The following is a 22,361-nucleotide window of genomic DNA, read 5'->3' as shown; positions in this document are numbered from 1 at the left end:
GTAGTTTTTATTGTATAGATCTGTCACCTCTCTCATTGATTCCCAAGTATCTTTTTTTTTTTTTTGAGTTATTGCAACTGAGGTAGTTTCCCTCATTGACTTCTAGAGGATTTGTCACTGATATACAAAAATGCTTTTGATTTATGGGTGTTGATTTTATATCCTGCTACTTTGCTGAATTCATTTACTAGATTTAGAAGTTTTCTAGTGAAGCTTTTTGGTTCTTCTAGGTATAGAATCATATTGTCAGCGAATAGTTCTAATTTAAGTTCTTCTTTTCCTACATGTATCCCTTTAATTTCTTTCATTGTCTAATTGTTTTGGACAGTGTTTCAAGAACTATGTTGAATAGAAGTGGTGTAAGAAGGCATCCATATCTTTTTCTCATTTTTAGAAGGGAGTGCCTTTAATTTTTCTCCATTTAGAATGATGTTGACCTGAGGCTTAGTGTAGACAGCCTTTACAATGTTGAGATATGTTCCTGTTATCCCTAGCTTTTCTAGTGTTTTGAACATGAAGGAGTGCTGTATTTTGTCAAATGCCTTTTCCATATCTATTGAAATGATCATATGATTCTTCTTTGAGTCTATTGATGTGATGAATTACATTTATTGATTTCCATATGTTCAACAAACCTTGCATCCTTGGGAAGAATCCCACTTGATCACAGTGCACAATCTTTTTTTTTTATGTATTTGCATTCAACTTTCCATAATTTTATTGAGAATTTTTGCATCTATGTTCACTAAAAATATTGGTCTGAAATTTTTTTCTTTAATGTATCTTTGCCTGGTTTTGAGATCAGGGTGATATTGGCCTTGTAGAATGAGTTTGGAAGTGCTGCCTCTTTTTCTATTTCCTGAAATAAATGGAAGAGTATTGAATTAATTAGATCTTCTTTAAAGGTCTTGTAGAACTCGACTGTGTATCCATCTGGCCCTGGGCTTTTCTTGGTTGGTAGGCTTCTGATGACATCTTCTATTTTATCACTTGATATTGGTCTGTTTAAATTGTGTATATCTTCCTGATTCAATCTGGGAAAATTATATGACTTAAGAAATTTGTTTATGCCTTTAATGTCTTCTATTTTGTTGGAGTATAAGTTTCAAAATAATTTATAATTATCCTCTTCATTTCTGTAGTGTCTGCTTTGATATTACACTTTTCATCTCCTATGGTGGTAATTTTAGTTTCTGTCTCCTTCTCTTTGCTAGCATAGCTAAGGGTCTATCAATTTTATTTATTTTTTTTAGAGAACAAACTTTTTGTTTTGTTACTTTTTAATTGTTTCTTTTGTTTTGATTTCACTGATTTCAGCTCTAATTTTAAATATTTCTTGCCTTCTACTGCTTTTTCTGTTGATTTGAGATGTAGTGTGAGGTCATGTATTTATTGAATTTTTCTTCTTTTAAGGAATGAACTCTATGTAATGAATTTTCCTCTTAGTACTGCTTTTATAGTATCCCAGAGATTTCAATGTTGTATCTATGTTCTCGTTTACCTCTAAGAATTTTTTAATCTCCTTATTAAAGTCTTCTGTAACCCATTGTTCATTCAGTAGTATATTGTTTAGTCTCCAGGTGGTGAAGACATTTTTACTTATTTTTTGATGATTTCCCATTTCTTTTCATTATGATCTGATAAAATGCATGCTAGTATCTCTATATTTTTGTATTTGCTAAGAGTTGCTTTTTGGCATAATATATGGTCTATTTTAGAGAAGGATCTGTATGCTCCTGAGAAGAAAGTAAGTCAGCTTGATGCAGGTTGAAATATTTTATATATATCAGTTAAGTCTGAGTTATTGATTTTATTATCGAGTTCTATAGTTTCTTTATTCAAGTTTTATTTGCAAGATTTATCCAGTAGTGGAAGACGTGTGTTAAAGTCACCCAAGATGATTGTGTTGTGGTCAATTTGACTCTTGAACTTCAGAAGAGTTTGTTTGATGAACATAGCTGCACCATTGTTTGGGGCATATATAATTATGATTGTTATGACTTATTGGTGTATGGTTCCATTGAGCAGTATATAATGTCCATCTTTATCCCTTTTGATTAACTTTGGCTTGAAGTCTGCTTTATTTGATACGAGGATGGAAACCCCTGCTTGCTTCAGCAGTTTATGTGAGTAGTATGTTTTTTTCCCAACCTTTCACCTTCAGTCTGTGTATGTCTTTTCCTATCAGATGAGTCTCCTGTAGGTAGCATATTGTAGGGACTGTCTTTTTTTTTAATCCAGTCTGCTACCCTATGTCTTTTGATTGTTGAGTTTAAGCCATTAACATTCAGAGTTATTATTGAGACCTGGTTTGTATTTCTAGCCATATTTGTTTATTTTTGTTATTTAACTTGACTTAATTTTCTTCTTTGATTAGTTTTTCCTTCAGGGTATTCTCTCCCTCTAATGATTTTCATTGTTTTTTATTTCCTCTTCATGGAATACTTTGCCAAGGATGTTTTGTAGTGTCAGTTTTCTACTTATAAATTATTTTAACTCTTGTTTATCTTGGAAGGTATTTATTTCATCTTCAAATCTAAAGCTTAATTTTGCTGGATACAAGATTCTTGGTTGGCACCCAATTTCTTTAAGAGTTTAATATATGTTGTTCCAGGATCTTCTAGCTTTCAAGATCTGTGTTGAAAAATCTGCTGTTATCCTAATTGGTTTTCCCCTATATGTAATCTGATTTCTTTCTCTAGTAGCTTTTAAAATTATTTCCTTATTCTGTATGTTGGGCATTTTAATATGGTGTAGACCTGTTGTGATTTTGTACATTTGGAGTCATGTAGTCTTCTTGAATTTAAATTTCCAATTCATTCTTCATATTTGGAAAGTTTTCTGATATTATTTCTTTGAATCGATTGTTCATTCCTTTGGTTTGGACATCTATGCCTTCCTCTATTCCAATAGCTCTTATTGGTTATTTTGAGCTAGTATGAAAGATCCAGGACAACACAGGAAAATGGTATATATACAAATACAAACACATAAACACAAACACATAAACCACATACACAACCATGCACACTTATTTCTTTGTTAACCTCAGAGCCTTAATATTAAGAACAAATTAAAATTAATTGTGCCACCAAGGACTGAGGAAAAGGTATCCTTGACTGTGCTCTACTGTTCTCCCCAAAGCATTTCCCTACTGCCTCCATCATATAAATCAGAAAACAGATATGTAAAGTTCTAGACCCCTCAGAACAAACTGAGGTCCCTAGTATGCTTGGGCTTCCATTGGCTTGGGAGATTCTGTTTTTTTTTTGTTGTTGTTGTTATTTGTTTGTTTGTTTTTAGGAAGGTCTAATCTCTGTTTTCCCCAGGCAACTATTCTCTAGGTTAAGTGTTGGCTTGAAATATCAGCCTTCCATCCATTTCCCTGCAAATTCTATGATTTTGTCATTTTTTAGTGTTGCGTAATACTCCATGGTGTATAAATGCCACATTTTTTTTTTATCCATTCATCTATTGAAGGGCATCTGGGTTGGTTCCACAGTCTAGCAATTGTGAATTGTGCTGCTATGAACATCGATGTAGCAGTATCCCTGTAGTACGCTCTTTTAAGGTCTTCAGGGATGGCACTAGAGCAGATTATGCTTAGTGAAGCTAGCCAATCCCTAAAAAACAAATACCAAATGTCTTCTTTGATATAATGAGAGCAACTAAGAACAGAGCAGGGAGGAAGAGCAGGAAGAAAAGATTAACATTAAACAGATACATGAGGTGGGATGGAAAGGGAGAGAAAAGGGAAATTGCATGGTAATGGAGGGAGACCCTCATTGTTATACAAAATTATATATAAGAGGTTGTGAGGGGAATGGGAAAATAAACAAGGAGAGAAAGGAATTACAGTGGATGGGGTAGAGAGAGAAGATGGGAGGGGAGGGAGGGGGGAACGGTAGAGGATAGGAAAGGTAGCAGAATACAATAGTTACTAATAGGGCATTATGTAAAAATGTGGATGTGTAACCGATGTGATTCTGCAATCTGTATTTGGGGTAAAATTGGGAGTTCATAACCAACTTGAATCTAATGTATGAAATATGATATGTCAAGAGCTTTGTAATGTTTTGAACAACCAATAAAAAAAAAAAAGAAATATCAGCCTTCGTCTTCACTACCATTTCCTACAGAATTGTCTCCAAAAGAATCCTAATTGATCTCACTGCTGTCTTTAAAATCTGAATGAAGAAGACTGATAGAATTTGATGGAATGACATTTTTGGTTCCTTTTGAAAGATGAACTCTTGAACAAGGTGAAAACCACTGACTTCATGTCCTCCTCCTCCACCAGGTTTAGATCATTGACTTCTGCTGATGCCCAGTCTTCTTCTCTTTCTTGGATTATACATCATATTAGATGATGAGCTATGTGCTGCTTTCTAAGTTCAGCAGCTCATTCAAGGTGCAATAGGTATACGGGTATGTGTCTAGTTTTCCATGTATATATATTTACATTGAGCTACCTTGCTATAAATATTAGAAATTATATATATATATATATAAAAAATATATATTATTGTATGTATATATGTAATACATACACATATAGATTTAAAATCACCAGTAAACCACAAAAGTATGTTAATAATCAGATAAATAAAAATTTTTCTACATAATTCCTCATATATTCATTTCAATGATTCCTTTCACAAGAAGTTAATATAAATTAATCATCAGTAAGTTACAAATGTGAAGGGCTTTACACAGAACAAATATCTTAGTTTTAAATCTAAAATCTGAAATTCAGTTTCTTCCTTTAAATAATGCATATGATGATAACAAAACTGCCTTACAGGATTATTAAAATAATTATACTATAATTTTTTAAGAATCATGGAATTGATTAATATGATAAAGTACAATATACAGGAAGCTGTTTGAAAAGTAACATTTGCGTCTGTCCTTATATTGCCTTTTATTTTCAAACTTTTTCTACTGTGAACACGTATTATTTTGGAAACATATATTTACAGATAATTGTGTCATTACTTCTAAGTACAGGGAAATGATGGAATTAGTCCACATAATTTGCCTTTCTGCTGTAAGCACACTACTTCAACTGCTTTCCCTAAAAGTGATGATTCATAGGTAAGGTAAATGTGCATTTTCTAATGTTGTTTTCCATGGTCTCATGTTGTTATTTTACCCTCTTAGACAAGTTTTAACTCTTTTCTGTATTACATATATTTTGGGGTTCGATATTCCATATTCCTGAGTGAAATATTTTTTTTTCTGTTTTTCCTACTTCCAGCAGTGTCTGCTTCTTAACCTTTATGACCCATATTAGCTTGACCTTTACTATACCCAGCAACATCCAGATATGTGGAGTAATTATAAAGGAGAGTCCCTCAATGGGAGCACTCCAATACCATCAGGAGTATAAAGAGCCTTCAGCCTTATTTCCCAAGTGTGTAACAAAGGGTACATGAAATGTCTGTTTCTCACTTATTGTAAATACTAAAGGCACACTTTATTTTCTTCTGTGGTCCCAAGTCCACTTCAGATTTTATGCTTTTGCCAGAAGAATTCTGACATGCAAGATGGCTTACAAAACAAGTAATGTCAGATCTATTTGTCATGTCACCTCACTTTCTTACAGTCACAGATCTAAAACCAACTATAGTTCTAGTTTTATAATTTATACAATAAAAATTGCTTGGACTATATTAATTCTACTTGTGCTTCCCACCCACCCCATTTTTTACTTTGGTCATTGATTTATCATACTCAAAATCTAAAACACAATAAAAGTTCCAAAATATAATTGGCAACAAAAATGGGTCGTGACTCCCTGGGTATCAGTGACACTTTCATAGCATTTTATTTCTGTTTATTACAGTATCACATTCACAAAGTCATTGTATGAAGAACAAAAATGCTATGAAAACTAAGATTCTTGTCCAGTTGAAAAAAGCTATGCCTGGTTTTTGTTTCTTATTTTTGAAATTAATGCTAACCATTAACTGGGTTTTTAAAGTTATACTGTGAGATACAGATAGGGTTGCCAAGCATCCTCTATTATTAGAACATTTCCTATATTTAGTGTTCTTGTGTCCTATGACTACTGCCAGGAGTTCCTAAATGTCTCATATTCTGATTTTTTGTCAGATTTACAAAAACTCAGCAGTTGCAGCTAAGTTTAAATACAACTAGATAGCCTATATTTTGGTTTCTTAATCTGATAACACCAGACTCAAGTCTTTTAATATTAAAAAAGTTTAAAATGCAATTTAAGAGACCTTTATAATTTGTAGTTCCTTTAGTAAAAAAAAATACAAGTACCCTGAAGTATTAAATATTTCTTTCAGGAAATAATATAAAACTTTGAAAGTAAAGTATATTTCTTATACATTTGTTTGATTATATGATTAATATATCAATAAGCCTCTAAACTGGCACTAATATACTCCTAACATTGAGATCTCTAATATTGTCTAGTCTCTACAGGTAAAACATATTATTTCTTTTGCTGAGACCACCATTCTGAGACCCCTGAGAACTGTTGATTAATTTCTCACCATTGTTGTCTACATAGGCCAATCTCTAGTAAATTTGTCTATTAGACAATACCACTTTAGCAATCTGGCTACTGCCAATTTGGACAATTCTTTCTTCAAACACTGTCTTACCCTTCTAGCGATTACCCCATTCCAGTCTGAGACTTACAGCTGCTTATTTAAAATCTTTGTTAAACTAACTAAAATATCAAGACAAAGAGGGATAGACAGTCAAGGGATGGACTCCAAGATCTGAAAAAGAGGATAGTCCAGGAAAGTGCATGGGTAGTCGAAACTGATTGTTTAAGTTTCAGGTTCTGCCCTATCTTCCTGTTATACTCTGGAATATTGTGATAAACCAAACTTCTCAGTTTGGTTTATCACAATCAGTAAGATAGATCTATTTCTATATAACTTTTTTTCTTATACTTTCTTCTCTTATTCTTCTGTTATAGATATAGCACTACCAGAAGTGATATGGTCAGAAGTATACCCCGCCACACCAAATATGCATGTTGAAGCTCTAAATTCCAGTGTGATGGAGTTTGCAGATGCAACCTTTTGGAGGACTTTAGGCTCAGATGACATCACAATGTGGTGCCCTCATGAAAGTCCTAGGCCCTCAAAATAACAGACACTTGAGAATTCTCTTCTTTCCTTCTCTCTGTGTCCCCCACCCTATCCCAACCCCATCTCTCTCTCTGTTTCTCTGTCTCTCTTCACACTCACGCCCCAAGAAAAGATACTGTGAGGACACAGTGAGAAAATAACCACCTGCAATGACCACTTGCAGCCAAGAAGAGATTCATCATAGGATGTGAATTCTGCTGATACCTTGATCTAGAACTTTCAGTCTCTAGAAATGTGAGAAACACATTTCAGTTATTCTAACTACCCAGTCTTAAAGTATTTTGTTGCATCAACCTACACAGACTAAAACAAAATTAATTAAGTTAAAACACCTTCGCTTAATCACTTTTGATAGTCCACTCATACTTCATATTTCAGGATCCAAACTATTACCACCAAGGACACAGTTTTTTTCTTTCTTATATTGTTCCCAGAATTTATTAACAGGATTCACATTTTCTTTCAAGATTCATGAAAAAATTCATAAAAAAATACATAAGTTTAACATTAGAAATTGTTAAAGTTCTGTGAGATACATTTTTTTAAATAAAAAATGTTCACATTTTTAAAAAAAACTATACTTAATTTTAGTGGGTCCATTTTTGTTTCCAGTAATGATCCTGGAGAATGAAATTACTTTTCTGTTGAGAAAACAGAATCACAGCAACATTTTCTCAAATCTTGTAAGGTCCCTATTATAGAATCAAAATTTAAAAACTAAGACTCAGCCAGCTATTGTTCCAAATCAAAGAGCAGACTGTTAATATCTTTGCAATACACATTTCCATTGACTAAGATGGAGTAATTTTGACATATAAAGTTTCCCATGTACAAGCCATATGACACTCTGGATGGTAGTAATCATACAACAGCAACCCTGAAATTAAAATCTGGATGTAGAAAGAAGAATGTCTCTAGTTCAGGCAGAAAACAACATTAAGCTCAATCAATTTTCCACTGATTGCTCATACTTTGTGATATTAAAAATAAATTTAAAATATCTGAGCTTCTGCATGAACTACTTTATGAGCACACAGTAAATTTTGTTGAGCAAGCATATTTAAACAAACAAGTGCATATTTTTCCACAAATTAATCTTCAAAATCCCCATGTTTTATTAAATAAAAAAACAATAAATATTTTTAAAGATTCCTCAATCTGCCTCTTTGGTATCGAAGATATTCAAGAAATAGATAAAAGATTATTTAATTTGCTTAACCATTCTGTTTATTTAGTCTGGGAAATGTGTGATTTTTAAGGAATTTGTGAATTTCCTTTGTATATTTGTCTTCTTTCATACATTAGGTCATTCTCGCTATTTTTATTGTTCTTTTTAAAACACAGTCCTGGTATTTATAGATTTTCTCTGTTTTGTGTTTTCAATTTCATTGATTTATGCTCTTATCTTTAGAACTTTGGATTTGCTTTGGAAACTCCCCCTCTGCAATCTCTCAAAATATTAAGCTCAAATCATAGATAGGACTTTTCTTTTAATAATGTAAACATGAACTTTCTAAAATGGTCCATTAGTTACAGCTTAAAATACTTGGGAATCAACCTAACAAAAGAGGTGAAAGATTTATATAATGAAAACTACAAAACCCTAAAAAGAGAAGTAGAAGAAGATCTTAGAAGATGGAAAAATATACCCTGTTCATGGATAGGCAGAACTAACATCATCAAAATGGCGATATTACCAAAAGTTCTCTATAGGTTTAATGCAATGCCAATCAAAATCCCAACGGCATTTCTTGTAGAAATGGATAAAGCAATCATGAAATTCATATGGAAAAATAAAAGACCCAGAATAGCAAAAGCAATTCTAAGCAGGAAGTGCGAATCAGGCGGTATAGCGATACCAGACTTAAAACTATATTACAGAGCAATAGTAACAAAAACAGCATGGTACTGGTACCAAAACAGGAGGGTGGACCAATGGTACAGAATAGAGGACACAGAGACTAATCCACAAAGCTACAACTATCTTATATTTGATAAAGGAGCTAAAAGCATGCAATGGAGGAAAGATAGCATCTTCAACAAATGGTGCTGGGAAAACTGGAAATCCATATGCAACAAAATGAAACTGAATCCCCTCCTCTCGCCATGCACAAAAGTTAACTCAAAGTGGATCAAGGAGCTAGATATCAAATCAGAGACTCTGCGTCTGATAGAAGAAAAAGTTGGCTCCGATCTACATATTGTAGGGTCGGGCTCCAAATTCCTTAATAGGACACCCATAGCACAAAAGTTGATAACAAAAATCAACAAATGGGACTTACTTAAACTGAAAAGTTTTCTCTCAGCAAGAGAAACAATAAAAGAGGTAAATAGGGAGCCTACATCATGGGAACAAATTTTTACTCCTCACACTTCAGATAGAGCCCTAATATCCAGAGTATACAAAGAACTCAAAAAATTAAACAATAAGAAAACAAATAACCCAATCAACAAATGGGCCAAAGACCTGAACAGACACTTCTCAGAGGAGGACATACAATCAATCAACAAGTACATGAAAAAATGCTCACCATCTCTAGCAGTCAGAGAAATGCAAATCAAAACCACCCTAAGATACCATCTCACTCCAGTAAGATTGGCAGCCATTATGAAGTCAAACAACAACAAGTGCTGGAGAGGATGTGGGGAAAAGGGTACTCTTGTACATTGCTGGTGGGACTGCAAACTGGTGCGGCCAATCTGGAAAACAGTATGGAGACTCCTGGGAAAGCTAGGAATGGAACCACCATTTGACCCAGCTATTGCCCTTCTTGGACTTTTCCCTGAAGACCTTAAAAGAGCGTACTACAGGGATACTGCTACATCGATGTTCATAGCAGCACAATTCACAATTGCTAGACTGTGGAACCAACCCAGATGCCCTTCAATAGATGAATGGATAAAAAAAATGTGGCATTTATACACCATGGAGTATTACGCAGCACTAAAAAATGACAAAATCATAGAATTTGCAGGGAAATGGATGGCACTAGAGCAGATTATGCTTAGTGAAGCTAGCCAATCCCTAAAAAACAAATACCAAATGTCTTCTTTGATATAATGAGAGCAACTAAGAACAGAGCAGGGAGGAAGAGCAGGAAGAAAAGATTAACATTAAACAGATACATGAGGTGGGATGGAAAGGGAGAGAAAAGGGAAATTGCATGGTAATGGAGGGAGACCCTCATTGTTATACAAAATTACATATAAGAGGTTGTGAGGGGAATGGGAAAATAAACAAGGAGAGATATGAATTACAGTGGATGGGGTAGAGAGAGAAGATGGGAGGGGAGGGAGGGGGGATGGTAGAGGATAGGAAAGGTAGCAGAATACAACAGTTACTAATAGGGCATTATGTAAAAATGTGGATGTGTAACCGATGTGATTCTGCAATCTGTATTTGGGGTAAATTTGGGAGTTCATAACCAACTTGAATCTAATGTATGAAATATGATATGTCAAGAGCTTTATAATGTTTTGAACAACCAATAAAAAAATTTAAAAAAAAAAAGAAATTTTGATACGTTGTATATATATTATCTTCCATTTTTACTCCCAGTACTCCAGATTAGAACCAGGGGCACTTTATCACTGAGCCACAATCCCAATCTTTTTGTTTTTTATTATGAGACAGTCTAAGGCTGGTCTTGAATATGCAATCCTCCTTTCTCTTCCTCAAAAATCATTAGGATTACAGGGGTGCACCATCACACCTAGCTGTACTTTAATTTTCATTCATTCAGTGAAAAACATTTTCTAGTTACTCTGTTGATGTTTTCTTTAATCTTTATATTATTTAAAAGTGTATTGTTTACTTTCCAATAATAGGAAAGGTGTACGTGTTATAATTTTATTGCTTCTTCATGTCATACTTTGTACAATTGTAATGCTTACATTTACTGAGAATTATTTTTGACCTGGAATATCATTTATCTTGGTGATGATATAATGTATACTTAAAATTTGTTTATTTTGATTTTATATGATATAATTCTATATTAATATTAATTTGGGCTGAACAATGCTGCTAAAATTTATATCTTTATGGAAATTTAGTGTGTTTATTTTCTCCTATCCCGAGAGAAGAATATAAAAGTATCCCATATATTGTTAATTTTTAAATTTGTCTTACCAGTTTTTGCTTCACGATTTTTAAAGCTCTGTCATTATTATATCCATTTGATGAATTGCTCCTTCTATTGTCATGGAATGCCACTCCCCTTTTTGTCCCTGGCAATATTCCTTACTGAGAATTCTACTTTGTCTCATATTAATACAATCATTTTATCTACTTTGATTTGTGCTGGCATACAATATTTTTCCCATAGTATATTTTTCAACTTATTTTAGCTGTAATTAATAATAACACTATTTTTATGGAGTTTTGAAAATTTTATGTGTTTTGTTCTTAATTTGTTTTTTAATGTAATAATCTCTCCTTGTGAATTGCAGTATTTATAGCTTTTAATTTATGTATTAATTTGGTTACATTTAAATCAATGATCTATTTATATTTTATTTATTTCATAAGTCTTTTCCTTTCTCTGATATATATATATATATATATATATATATATATATATGTGTGTGTGTGTGTGTGTGTGTGTGTGTTTTATGTGTACTTGACTCTTTAGATACACATTTTTAGTGTTTGTGCTATATTTTACCATACACAAGTTTAACATCACAAATATCCCTTAAAAATACTATAAAATCTTATTTTTCATTAAAGAATTTAACATTTTTATTTGCCTCACAACCTTTGTTTTGATCAAACACTTTAATGTTCTATGTACTAATAAATTATTATATTTTCTCTATAATATAGTTTTTCATATAAAATATTACATTTGATGAAAATGTCTTCTCCATGTACCTATGTATTTACCAGTTTTATTACATTCTATTTGTCATTTTGAAAGCATAATCCATCTGTTATTAATTTTCTTCTGCCTAAATATGTTAACTTCCTTAGCAGTTCCCAGAGTACAGTCAGATGACAATGCATTGTATCTGTTTTTGTTTCTTTGAAGGCTAATAATACTGTACTTTTTCAATTACTTAGGATAGTAAGTTTAGGGGGCTATTTTTTTTCAGATTTTCATTCCATTTTCTTCCAAAACTGCAATTATCTATGTATTGTTTTAAAACTTGCATAGCACTGCATGAAAATTCTGTGATTTCCACTATTATATTTACTCATAATCTCCTACTAGCCTTTAAGGTATTCCAAGATTTTCTTTTAAGCAATTTGATCATGATTTTCTATGATGAGTCTTGGTTTCTTTTGCTAGAATTGATTTAAATTTCTTGGATATATTGGTTAATAGTTTTATAATTAATACTAAAATATTTTAGCCATTGTCACTTCAAATAAATAGTTTTGTTTTACCACTACCTTCCCTCCTGAAGCTCTAATTACTTATATAGTTAGAATTTTTGATAATTTCGGGTTACTGGTGATCAGTTTATTCATTTATTTTTCTATTGTCCTCTCTGTGCCTCATTTTAGATATTTTTTATACTACTATGTCACTTTGCAGCACCACATAAGCTATAAATTCTATTTAATATATTTACTTTATTTTCCATTTCAAATGGTATACTTTTAGTCTCTAGGAGTTAGGTTTCAGTACATTTTAATTTTACATTTATGTGTTGACATATTCATGTTTTCCTACTCCACCTTGATCATAAGGAACATATTTATAAAATTAACCTTTGTCTATACTATTTGATCATTTTTAATCTATTCCTAGGAATTGCTTATTTTGTCATTTTTAATCTATTCCTCGTAATTGCTTATTCTCATTTTGGGTTGTATTTTTCTGCTTCTTTGAATGCCTAGTATTTGTTTAACTGAATGATGGATATTGTGGATTTAACATTGTTGGTTTCTGAATTTTGTTTTAAGATTTTGGAGAATGTTAAAATTTATTTTGTCATATATTCAGTTACTTGAAGTCAGTTTATCATAGACTCCCCTTCTCCATGATTTTACTTTCTGCAGTTTTGGTACTCATTGTCAATCACAATCCAAAACTATTAAATTAAAAGTTATAGAAATAAATTTTATAGCAATAGTTTTATAACTTTTCTGTTTTATTATTAGTTATTGTTGCTAATCTCATACTGTGACTAAACTTCACATATATACTATTTATTTATTGGAACAAACAGTGTGTATATACATAGATGACCTGATACTACCTGCAATTTCAAGAATCTACTGAGAATCTTGAGATGTATAAAGATAAAGGAGAACAATTGAGATTGTTTTAAAACTTACATCTAAGCATTGTACAGTGAGTTTAGAGCAATTTCTTTTCTGAACCTCAGACAAAGTACTAAATTATTATAAACCCATGCTCATGACCCTTTCTTTTAATCCACTTTTTCATGGAACACTTTAGGTTGTGAATTAAGTATGGTAATTTATATGTACCCAAAGGACCACATCCATAGTATATTCATAATAAAGAATTCATGATGAACACCAGCCTATCTCCCACTTCCTCCCTGGAATCAGCAAGTCATCAAATCAGCCTGTAGGCTACTTATCTGCTTTTATAAATAAAGTTGTATTCTGTCTTATATGTGACTGCATTCAGAATTGAGTATTGCAGTGGAGATCATTTGATCTACAATTTAAATCAGTTATAGTCTGGCCCTTTAAGGAAAAGTTTGCTAACCATGTATTGAGCAAGTTTATAGCTCTATGGTTTTATTATATATTTAAATTATTTCTAAACTGCACACTTGTGCCTTGGTTGTTTTTAACTTTGCAAAATTAATACCATGTATAAGCACATTTTTGTGTTTCTCACATATAATTATGTTACAAAGATCTATCTATATTAACATGATTTATTTTAATTCATTTCTTATTGCTGATTTACAATAATATATCATATGAATATTCCACATTATTAATTCACTATTATTTTAGAGGTGCTCAGACTTATTCCTTGCTTTTTGTGTTATGAATAGCTTTGCAGTCTAAAATGCTAATGTGATTGAGACTTAAAATATTGAAGTTTGTTTTCACTATCCAAATCATAATATTTTAAATATCAGGAAAATCTATCACAACTTCAGGAAATCTTTTAACGTTTACTATTCAATTCAGTATAGTTTTAATGTATAATGAACTAAAAAAATTTAAAAAAAAATATTTAAGCAATTTATTCCTATTAAGGTCTTTAATAAGGTCTCTCTTTTCTTGAGAATATTATTAATTTTTTTTTCAGTTTTCCAACTTGATTATAGTAATTGTGTTAGTCAACTCTTCATTGGTATGACCAAAACACTCGAAAAGAACACCTTAGAGAAGGAAAGAACTTGGGAACTCACAGTTTCAGATGTACCAGCTCATAGATGGTTGACTTCATTGCCCTGGGCTACAGGTGAGGAAGAACATCATGGTGCAAAGGAGTGGTGGAGAGTTGTCCATTCATGACAGTCAGGAAGCAGAGAGAGCAAGATAAAGTGGATGATACAACAGGGAAGATAAATCTTTTAAGGACACATCCTCTGTGACCCACCACCTCCTCCAGCCATACACCACCTGCCTATAGTTATCATCCAGTCAGTTCATTCAAACTAGGATAGGCTGATTAGATTAGAGCTCTCACAATCCAATCATTTCATCTCCAAACATACCCATATTAATTCTGGAGCTTTGTGGGGACACCTCATAGCCAAACCAGAGCAGTAATTTTGAGTTTATCTAATTCCATTTTATTTTTGATTAAAAAATCAGCTTGCTGTGGATATTACTATAATAAAATTACTAAAGTACTTATGAAGAATTTTCTCAATAATCAAAACCACCATACTCAAAGTTTACTTTGCATTTATTTTATAAAATATGCAGAATCTTGAGATTGAAATATTTAATTAAAAATATGCCTTAATGCTGGAGGAGCAGTAGAAATGAAAATAGAGCAACTACTTAGGAAATGAAATAAATCTTTATAGAATTTAAATTGACACAAGATATAGAAGTCTGTTTATTTCAGTAGAAAAATTCCCATTTATTAAAATTATTTGCCATAGTAAAACAAATTCTGAAGTCTGTTCTGCACTGTAGGCAAGCATTTTCTTATGTTTAGTAATTTACACATACTACTGTAAAACATAAAACTATGTTGCTGTGCAAACAAGATATTGAGTTATAATATATTTAAACAAGTAATAAGCTGATGCAATTTCCATTGTATATTTTATAATAAAATAAAAATTAATTACTCTTAAAATATAATAAAAACTCATAGTTTTCTTACTGAGCTTCAGCAGTCTTAATTTGTGTATTAACTTAATGACCAAAGATAATTAGATAAAGCTAGATAAATCCTAGGCATGTTATGGATTGTGTTATCTTGTTGGATATTCAAAATAAAGATCCCAGAAAATACAAAAAGCATTTAAAGTTTTTTTTAGAAAAGCAAATCTTTTTTTGTCCATATGATTGCATTTTTTTTCAAATAAAGAAGAAACTTGTAAAGTCCTGCATGCCAAATTTTAATAGTTGTGCTTAAGTTAACTTGTGTTTATTAATGGTTATAATAAATTACTTCTTATTGTAGTTTGAATATATGCTTGAACTGGCTGAACTAGACAATTCAGTTCTTAGGTTCATTCATTTCAAGAACATGTGTTTAGGGAGCACACAAGTTATCTATATTATACCTACAGTGTTGTACATTATAGTCACATGTCACTTAGCAAAGAGAATGCATTATAAAACAGACACTACTAGGCAGTATCATTATGTGAATATCAGAGACTGCACTTACACAAACTAAGGTGACTATGAAATCACTAGTTGATACAATCTTAAAATACCAGTGTCATATCTAATTGTCCTTGTTAACCAAAACATTATATGGTTCCTGACTCTACTTCAAATAATGTGTCGTTTAATCAATAATAATTAAGTATACCTTGCTAATTGCTCAGTCTGACCTTTTCACATGTATCCAAATTTTTAAAAACCTTAAATGGCAATTTCTTACTGATACTTGTAAATTCCTCACTAGTTAACATTATCTGTTAAGTAAATCCAATATATATTTTTTCCTTTGGAAATGAAGACAATCTCTTTAGTTCTTCTTCAAACTTATATCTTTTACTTAGGTTCTAACATAACAGTCACAATATGGTTTCTTTTTTTTTTATGTGTGTGTGTGTGTGTGTGTGTGTTCTAAGGATTGAACCTAGAACCCCATGCATGCTAAGCAGGCACTCTAACCCTAAGCTACATTCCAATTCCAAGATCTAGTGTAATTTTTTACATTTTTCCAGTATTTCACCAGATATTGCTACATCTCTTCTAAGACTTTCAGAAGAATATGCCATTTTTTATATTTATTTTTTAGTTTGAGTTGTCAATACCTTTATTTTATTTATTTATTTGTATGTGGTGCTGAGGATTGATCCCAGGGCCTCACATGTGCTAGGCAAGTGCTCTACCACTGAGCTACAATCCAGCCCCAAGAATATGCTATTTAATAATGTAAAATTATTATGTATAGTTATTACATAAAATCATATATAGTGTGTTTTATTATTATAGAGATTTCCCCCAAATTAAAATAGTCCTACCAACAATCTTACCAGGGGATATATATTCAAATGAAATAAATCAGGACATCTTTACTCCCATTTTAATCACAACACTAGTCATAATATTTAAGAAATGAAAACAACTGAAGTGTTCATCAACTGATTAATGAAGATAGAAGATGTGGTATATGAGTTTAAAAAATCAGGTACAAAAAACAAGTACTAATTGATATTTCATTTTAATCTAAAAGAGCTGATCTCAGAGAAGTTGGGAATAGAATAATGGTTAATAAGGACAGGAGGATACAGAAATGTTGATCAATGGGTACTAAGTTATAGTTAAATAGCAGTAAGAAAATTTCTGGTGTTTTATTGTACAGATTATGGCTAACAATGTTATACCATATATTTTTTAAAGCTAGAAGAAACAAAAGTTTTTTTTTTATCATAAAGAAATGATAAATATTTGAAGATATATATGGTTATACTGACCTAAAATTTACACAATGTATTCATGTGTCAAAGCATCAAATGTACCTTATAAATAAGTAAAATTTCTATGTTGTTTATGCTGGTATGTATCAATAAGACATTTAATTTAAATTTAAAATGTTTTCTTCTATTTTTACTTTTCCACTAATTAAGGATTAAAAGTAAGTCTAGTTTTTTTTTTTTTATTATTTAGACAAACCTAATTTTTAGAGAAATGTTATTCTTTCTAGGAGATTTTAGATTGATTTCTTAGTGTTTGAACTGGAAATACTTTACTCAATTCTTTTTTGACTTTAAAATCCAAAAGTGAAATATTGCTTTCTTAATGAAAATATTAATGCATGCATTCAATGCTTTAAAATATTCCCTAAATAATGCTTTCACTGTATTCTACATTTTGTAATATATTCTTATTTAGTTACAAATATTTTTTTAAGTTTTTCTTGAGATTACTTCACACACTTTTCAGTTAGTACAGTGTTTAATCTACAAATACTAAAGATTTTCTAGTTGTCATTGTGTTATTATTTCTGATTTAATCCTATCATGATTTGAGGACACACTTAGCATGGTTCCTTTCAATTTTTTAACTTGTGCCTGGTTGTCATCTTTTCTTGGTGAATGTTTCATGCAATCTTAGAAACATAAATTTTACTGCTGAAGAAGTACCATTGAAGTGTTTTATAAATGTTAATTAGATCAAATTGATTGACAAGTAATTCAGGTCAACTATATATTCACTGATTTCCTGTCTGCTTGATATATCCATTTTTAGAAGGGAGTTTTTGAAGACTGAAGGATAATTATGGATTTGTCTATTCCTTCCTGTAGTTCTGTTTTTGTCTTACATATTTTGACACTCTTAGTAGGTCTAACATACACATGAAGGATATGTTGTTGTTTTGAAGAATTGTCCAACTTTTTACTTCATAGCCATCTTATACTTCATAATTTTCATTTAGCCAAAGTCAAGTTTCTTTCAAATTAATATAGCTACTGTAGCTTCCTAACATAACTTATTTTTCCTCTTCCCTTTACTTTTTAAAATATTTATTTTATAGCTACTGTAGCTTCCTAGCATAGCTTTTTTTCCTCTTCCCTTTATTTTTTTAATATTTATAATTTAGTTGTAGATAGAAGCAATACCTTTATTTTATTTTTATGTGGTGCTAAGGATCGAACCCAGTGCCTCTTTCATGCTAGGCCAGCACTCTAGCACTGAACCACAATCTCAGTCCCTCTTCCCTTTACTTTAAACGTAATTGTGGTTTTATAGTTAAAGTTTGTTCATTAAAAAAATATAGCCAAATATGTTTTACTTACTCCTCCAGTTTGTCTTTTAATTGATAGATTTATATTACTAATATTTAAATTGATTATTTTTGTAGTTGATTTCATATTTACCATACTTACAATGTGTTTTTAATCTCTAAATTTGCTCTTTTTTCTTCCACCTTTCTCTGTCTTTTGTAATTTTAATTTAATTTTCTAGTTTAATTTTATGATTGTTCTCCTAGTCAATTTTTATTTGTTGCCTTAGAATTTTTAATATACATGTGTCACTAACTGAAGGACACTCATAAATACTACCTGAGTTTTAAAAATAATGCAGGTACTTTATAAAATAGTCTGTTTTCACTCCTGCTTCCATTCCTATGGCAAATCTGTCATTAATGTCACTTATTTATATTATATAATCACCTAATATATGTTACTGTTTTTTTAAGTAGTTATCAGTTTAGAATTTGAAAAATTAATTTTTTAATGGGCTTAAGAACTCTTCTTTTTGTATGTGTATGTGTGGTTTTGGGATTTGAATTCAGGGCCTCATGTTGCTAGACAAGTACTCTTACTACTGAACTACATCTCTAGCCTTATAAAAATTAAATCTTAATTTATCTTCCTTTATTCCTTCTCTGATGCTCTTTCTCTAATGGATCTATATCATTTCTATTCTATTTGGAGACATTTTCCCAACTTTCTTCTGCACAAATATAAATTTGAGACACAACTGGCAGTTAATATTTTCAGTTTTTTTGACAAAGTCTATTGCTCCTTCGTTTTGAAAGTTACTTCCAGTCCACATAGAATTATTGGCTAGTGATTTTTTTTCTTTCAATACTTTACATAGTTACACAATCCTCTTCTTACCTTCGAGGCTTGATAAGAGAAATCTGATATTATTCTTGCTCTTGTTCCTCTATATTGAAAAGTTCTCTCTCTCTCTCTCTCTCTCATTGATTTTTGATATTTTTGTATTTGTTTTGCTGAAATTTGAACATGGCATATATAGTTTTAATTTGTTTACTCTGGGTTTCATCCATGACTTTGTGGATGGTTTTATTTTTAAAAAAATTCAAACCATTATAACATTAAAGGTTTTTTTATATTTTAGGTAATTTCTCTCTTCTGCGTTTTCAATATGGATATCTTTCATAATTCTTCCACAGTTTTTGTATATTCTGTTCTACTCCTCTATTATTGTTTTGGGGGGTGCTAGGTAGTTTTTTTATTAGTTCTTTTTAGTTATGTATAACATTAGGATATATTTTGACATAATCACAAAAGCATGGAATGTAATTTGCTCTAATTCAGCCCGAAGCACTTCCCCCCTCCTCTACTTTTCCCTTCTCTGCTACCATCCCTCTACTGATTTTTATGCAATTTTTTATAGGGTTTTTGTTTTTTGTTTGAATTGCTGCTTTGTGAATGTACTTGATATTTGGATTCACTGTGGTATAGTCACATATGTACATACAAATTTTGATCAGATTTATTTTACTATTTCTCTTTTCCTGTCCTGCTTTCTTCCCCTTCTATTCCATCCTCTATTTTGTTGATCTTTTGTTTATTTTGATGAAATTTATTCTCCCCTTTTTCACATTTCTCTTTCTTCTGTTCCTTCTTTATTTTAGATTAGCATCCACATATTATAGAAAACACTTCATCTGACTTTTTGGGAACTGGCTTATTTCATTTAGCTGATAGTCTCCAATTCCATCTACTAACTGGCAAATGTAGTAATTTTACTCTTCTTTGTGGTAGAGAAAGACTCCAAAGACACACACACACACACACACACACACACACATCCATTTATTTGTTGAAGTGTACTACTTAGATTGGTTTCATAGCTTCACTATTGTGAATTGTTTTGCTATAAATATTTATGTGGCTGTATTCCTATACTATGCTGATATTAAATCTTTTGGATACATACCAAGGAGTGGGATAGATGAAAAATATGTTAAGTCTATTCCTAGATTTTGTACAGAAACTCCATACTGCTTTTCAGAGTAGTTTCACTAATTTGCACTCCCACCATCAATATATGAGTGTACCATTTTTCCCACATCTTCGCCAACACTTATTATTATTTGTATTCTTGATAATTGTCATTCTTACTGGAGTAAAATAAAATCTTAATATAGTTTTCTTTTTCTTTCCTTTCCTTTTCTTTTTTTGTTAGTACCAGGTATTGAAGCCAGGGGTACTTAGCCACTGGTCCACATTCCCAGTCCCTTTTTGTATTTTATTAGTGACAGGGTCTTGCTGAGTTGCTTAAGCCTTCACTAAGTTGAACTCACAATTCTTCTGCCTCAGGCTTCTGAGCCACTGGAATTACAGATGTGCACCACCGTGCCTAGCACAGTACAGTTTTGATTTGCATTTCCCTTATTGTTGGAGATGTTGAACATTTTTTCATGAATTTGTTGAACTTTTGTATTTCTTTTTTTGAGAAATATCTGTTTAATCCTTTGCAAGAAGAATGAAGATGGAAACATCACAATACTGAATCTCAAATTATACTGGAGAGGTAGAGTAACAAAAAAACAATATGGTACTGACACCAAACCAGCCCTAAAAACAGAATAGAATAGAATAGACAGAGACAAATCCATATAAATATAGACAAAGGTCTCAAAATATACATTGGGGAAAAGATAACTTTTTAAACAAATGGTATTGAGAAAACTGAAAATTATATGCAGAAGAATGACATTTGGCCCCTATTTCTCATTCTGCACAAAAGTCAACTAAATGTGAAATTAGTACAAAAGCTCTGAATTTGCTAGAAGAAAATGTAGGTCCAACACTCCAGCATGTTGGCACAGAAACCAACTTCCTTGACAAGACCCCTAAAGAGCAATATATAAAGTAAAAAAATCAATAAGTGGGATGGTATGAAATTTAAAAGCTTCTGTATAGCAAAGGAAACAAAAGTGTGAAGAGCAAGCCTATTTTTTTTATTCTCTTTGTTTTCTTTTGGATAATTTCCAATAACAATTCAAGCTTACCAATTAAATGGTTACAGTAGAAAAAGATTTTTAGGCAGAATAAAAATGATACAGATCCTTTAAAGAAAGAGCATGAGAGAAGAAATAAAGGTAAAAGAAGATTTAATTTCCTAATTCTTAGCTGATAACTATTTGTTATAAAAGTAGCAACATATTTCTCATATTAATAAGTGAAATTAATAACAGCAATATCACAAGGGATGCAAGGAGGAATGGGAATAGATTTTTGTAAGGTATCTATATTACCCTTGAAGCTCAGGTAGTATTTATGAGTAGCCTTCAATCTGTGACACAGAGTTACATTGGTCATTAATGTGGGGATTATGCCAATCTGGCTGGAAGTTGGACTGTATTTAATTTTTAAAAAAATTTATAGGACCTTTTTAGTTATACATGACAATGATGACAATGGAGTCCATTTTCATATAACTATGCAAACATGGAATATGTTTTATTCTAATTAGGACCTCAGTCTTGTGGACCTACATGATGGTGAGATTCACTGTGGTGTATTCATATATATGTATAGGAAAGTTATGTCCGATTCATTCTACTGTCTTTCCTTTTTGTATTTAATATTTATTGTAGTATTAGTTTTACAAGGCTTGAATTCCTCTGGAACACTCTTTTCTTCTCTTAGTGTAATGGAAATCTCCTAAAAACTCCTTATTTATAGATAACATCTATTTTTTTTCTGCTCTTTCAGCTCTATCAGCTGTTGCAGCTACTGTACTGCAACTGTTGATGTGGTGGATGCATGTGAGGGAGCACTAGCTTGAATGTATGGGGAAAGTACTTGAAATTGAGCAAGAGTCCTACTATGTCTTTGTCCCTATTGAGTTGGGCTTTGCTATGAAAACAGCTGTGA

Source organism: Marmota monax, unplaced genomic scaffold, assembly GCF_021218885.2.
Source record: "Marmota monax isolate L192 unplaced genomic scaffold, Marmota_monax_Labrador192_F-V1.1 WCK01_AAM20220418_F8-fsc00002, whole genome shotgun sequence".
NCBI classification, from domain to species: domain Eukaryota; kingdom Metazoa; phylum Chordata; class Mammalia; order Rodentia; family Sciuridae; genus Marmota; species Marmota monax.
The sequence above is the reverse complement of the archived record's forward strand: the minus strand, read 5'-3'. Positions refer to the sequence as shown.